The sequence below is a fragment of the Magnolia sinica genome, chromosome 8, assembly GCF_029962835.1.
Source record: "Magnolia sinica isolate HGM2019 chromosome 8, MsV1, whole genome shotgun sequence".
In the NCBI taxonomy this organism is placed as follows: domain Eukaryota; kingdom Viridiplantae; phylum Streptophyta; class Magnoliopsida; order Magnoliales; family Magnoliaceae; genus Magnolia; species Magnolia sinica.
The window spans coordinates 16,198,171-16,202,845 of record NC_080580.1 but is presented as its reverse complement, the minus strand read 5'-3'; the positions used below and the strand labels follow the sequence as shown (position 1 = coordinate 16,202,845).

General features: G+C 40.3%; 1 non-coding gene across 1 annotated transcript; it reads right to left on the bottom strand.

Moving 5' to 3' along the window:
- Positions 1-370: 370 nt before the first annotated feature.
- On the bottom strand, positions 371-477 carry LOC131254418 (small nucleolar RNA R71). Its single transcript, XR_009175533.1, has one exon. It is a non-coding gene; the product is annotated as a small nucleolar RNA R71 (small nucleolar RNA).
- Between the last annotated feature and the right edge of the window lie 4,198 nt (positions 478-4,675).

The following is a 4,675-nucleotide window of genomic DNA, read 5'->3' as shown; positions in this document are numbered from 1 at the left end:
ATGAGACTGAAGTTAAAGCTCTCAAAGATTATTCAGCTCTGTCCAATTTAATGCGCCTTCATGCATAGTGTTGCCAACCACTACGGCAGCACACTTTGAACTTAAACCTGGAGTCATACAATTGTTGCCATCCTTTTATGGATTGGATAAGGAGGACCCATATCATCATGTGAAAGAATTCTTAAACATTTGCTCCACCTTTAAGTTCCAAAACTTCTCAGACGATTCGATCCGCCTACGCCTGTTTCCTTTTTCTTTGAAGGATAAGGCGAAAGCATGGTTGAATTCTCTAGAAGTTGGATCTATCACTACATGGGACCAACTGTCTAAGAAGTTCTTAAACAAGTTCTTCCCCGTTCACAAAACCAATGCCCTCCGTAGAGAAATTACTAACTTCACACAAAAAGAGGGCGAGCACTTTCATGAATGTTGGGAAAGATGGAAGGACTTGCTTCTTAAATGTCCTCACCATGGTTTTGAGAAGTGGCAACAAGTTCAGTACTTCTATGACGGTCTGACACCACAGAACCGTCGCATGGTTGATGCCACCAGTGGAGGGTCATTCATGACCAAAAGTGATGTCGAAGCATGGAACTTCTTTGAAACCTTGTGCGAAAATTCCCAGCAATGGGATTATTCAAATAGAGGTGACAAAAGTCCCCAACCACAAAAGAGAGGTGGTATATATGAGATAGGAGTCATACCAGAGCTGAGCGCCAAGCTTGATAACCTGACAAAGAAAGTTGATGCTCTGGTATTAAATAGTGGACCACCACAAACAGCTCAAGTCGAGGCATATGCCACATGTTCTAGTCCTGCCCATCCTATGCAGTCTTGTCCATCTGGTGCAGCATTCCCAGAACTTCTCTCTGAACAAGTTCATGCTATGAACACTTTTCAAAAATCTGGGAATGATCCTTACTCGAACACATACAACCCAGGGTGGGCTAGACATCCAAATTTCTCTTGGGCAAAAGGACCACAACAAGGAGGACCATCTGGAAATCCTCTCATGCAACCGCACCTCCAAGTTGGCAGTCAACAACCTCAACAGTTTCCACAATATCAACAACTGCCTACACAATCAAGGAAACCATCTCTTGAGGATACACTCCATCTTTTCATGCAGAGTTCTCTCCAATTCCAAAAAGACACCCAACAAACCTTACTGGCCAACCAGCAAAGCTTACATGCAAATGCACAATCCATTGCCAAGCTGGAAGTACAAATGGGTCAACTAGCTGCCACATTGAGTGAGAGAGAGAAGGGCAAGTTCCCTAGCCAACCTGAGGCTAATCCAAAGGGACAGTATGAGATTGGCTCTAATTCCAACCAAGGGCAATATCATGAACAGGCCAAATCGATCACTACCCTTAGGACAAGCAAGCAGATTGATAACAGAATAGAGATGCCTGGGGATGACTCAAATTCTAAAACAGAAGATCAAGATGAAGCAGCGAGTCATACCAATGCATCCAAAGTCCAAAAGCTCTCTGACTCTCCAAGAGCCACTAACGTGCCACCTTATGTGCCCAAAGCACCCTTTCCTCAACGTCTGGCACCAATAAAGAAAAGAAATAACTTTGATGAAATCTTGGATGTGTTTCAAAAAGTGCAAGTCAACATCCCGCTGCTTGACGCTATCAAGCAAGTCCCTGCTTACGCTAAGTTTCTTAAAGATTTATGCACTCAAAAGCGTAAGCAGAATGTTCATAAGAAAGTCTTCCTTGCAGAGCAGCTCAGCTCCATGATTCAACATAACACCCCTGCTAAATTTAGGGATCCAGGAGCTCCCACCATTTCTTGCGGCATAGGAGATCATAAGATCGGGAAGGCATTACTTGATTTAGGGGCGAGTGTCAATTTATTACCATATTCGGTTTATGAGCAGCTAGGACTTGGTGAGTTGAAACCGACTAAGGTAACATTACAACTAGCTGATAGATCTGTCAAGGTGCCCCGGGGTGTTATTGAAGATGTGTTAATCCAGGTTGATAAATTTTATTTTCCAGTGGATTTCATAGTTATAGATACTCAGCCTGTCCAGAATCTTCATAGTCAGATCCCAGTCATTTTGGGTCGTCCATTTTTGGCCACATCTAATGCTATTATCAATTGCAGGAATGGAGTTATGAAATTGTCCTTTGGTAACATGAATATTAAACTCAATGTTTTTAATGCAGGACAACAACCCTCAGATTTGGATGACATATTTGAAGTGGACATGATCGAGAGCCTTGTGCAGGACTCCTTCCGTACATCTTTTGAAGATCCTCTTGAAACCTGCTTAGCACAATCGGGCATGGATTTTGACATTGATAGTCCCATCCATGAAGTCAATGCATTGCTCGACTCTACTCCTATATTGGAGACTGAAAAATGGAGAGCGAAAGTGGAACCTCTCCATCCCTCTGAGACTCTTCTTGACAGCATAGCTTCCGACTCTGAGAAGACAAAGGCGAGCAGGCTGCTTAATGTTCTTAGAGCATATAAGGCAGCAATTGAACGGAAGATAGTGGAAATACAGGGAGTATGCCCCACGATATGTATGGATCATGCTGTGGTAATATCGCATAACATGCAAAGGAAGCATGATCCTAACATAGAAGAAGTCGTTCGAGTAGAAGTCCTTAAATTATTTGACGACAGTGTCAGTTGCCTTACTTCAGATAGCACAGTTCATGGGAACTCACATCACTTGTCTGGGATCGGTTAATGAAAGTGTTGAGGTAATTTCTTTGGCGGACCCTGGTTATAAAGATTATTTCATTCATGGTCCGTTCTTGTCTGGCTGAAGACGTTAAACTTAGCGCTCATGGGAGGCAACCCAGCCTTTTGCTTTATTGTATTGCTTTTTATTTCATTCATTTTCAATTTTCTTAGTTAGTTACTTCAATGTTTGTGGGTAACATTACTGCAAACCCTCACGAGACTACAACTCGTCCACTAGGGGTAACCTAGGGGTTTAAAGGCTTATTGCATGCGCTAAATGCAATCGAGAGCACCTGCGAAAGTGGTATAGGTAGGATCTTCTTTTGTTTTTCTTTTTGTTATTTTTGCTTATGTTGATTTCTCTCTTGTGCTAACTCGCTTTTACGTTGAAATTTTTCACAAATTTTGAGAAAGCTTCTTGATTCTCCATCCAGGTATTGTCTTTTCATCACTCCTCTTTTATTCTCGTTGTCTCATGTGCATTACTTGTTTATTTCTAATACATTGAGGACAATGTAGATTTTCGGTTGGGGGTGGGAGATTAGGGTACCTAATCAGTATTTTCTTAGTCCTGAGGAAAATTTGTGAAAATTTTAAAATTTTTTCTAAATTTCTATTGAATTCAAAGTGACTTTGAAGGATAGTTGTGATTTTAACATTATAAGATACCTGATGTTGGTAACTAATGACTCTTAGATTCGGCCATCTGCTTGATTTCACAGTCAATTTTGAATTGTTAATCCATGATTAGACGTTGTGAACATTGATTGAGTCATGATTTTACATATCACATCTCGCTTGCACATTAAGTTTTGGTTCGATAACTGAATGATTAACTTGGTAAAAAGAAGAATTAAAAGGCTAAGTCACATAATCTTCGCCATAGGTTTGCTCCCTATAGGTATAGATTTGATTCTCCATAGTTGACTTATAAAAAATGAGGCGACGAGTTTTCGCCATAGGTTTGCTCCCTATAGGTAAGAATTTGATTCCCCTCATTTGCGTTACTGCTCATAAAGAAAATCAAAGGTTGGTAAAATTAAAAATTAATCTGTGAGATAAGTGTTGGTTTCAAGCTTGGTTGTCACGAATTACCAATGATATCATGAGATTGACAATTGGATCTCTTAATGTTTGTAAGTCGAGATTACACTTTACATTCATGGAGCTCGATGTTCAGAAATGTTCTAATTAATGGATTAATATGTTGAACTTGATTATGAAGTTTACTGTGAGCTTGATTTCAGGAGAAAATTCTACTTACCATTCATGAATCTTAGAATTTTCACATCTCATCTATTGTTCACAAGTTACTTGAGTTACAGGAATCATCTTTTATTTCTAAAATTATTTTTCGCATACTTTGCTCGGGACTAGCAAAATGCTGGTTGGGGGTTGTGATCAGGGTCAAATATTGCATATCAGACCCCAGTAATTACCAGATTTTATGTATATGATAATGCTTAATGGAGTATTTTAATTGTATTTTTGTTACAGGATGAAGTCAGGAGCGTTAATTGAAAATTGATGTTAAAGACATGGATTTCATGATCCAAAGTCTCCAGAGCACGGGATAGACTCCAGAGAACCAATAATGAAGATTTTACACGCCTGAGATCTGAGGAAAGCAAGCCAAAGGGGCCCGAAAAGGGTCCAGAATGCAAGATCACATGGTTCCCGCTATCCAATCAGTTCGAAACTTCATACATGGGATGAGGGCCGTAAATTAACCGTACATATTAAATTTCAGCCATAGAAGATCTCGGGAAGTGGTCCAACGGACAGATCAGCCTATTAATCTCTAAATTGGGGCCCACCTGATATTTGGAACTGCCTCAACCTTTGTATTGACGGTTTAAATAAGTTGAGAAACAGGATGGATGGATTGGATTTCTCGAAACCATCACAGTGGACCCCATATGTATAGCATGTGTACATAGTGCACATGTGCACCGCCCGTATA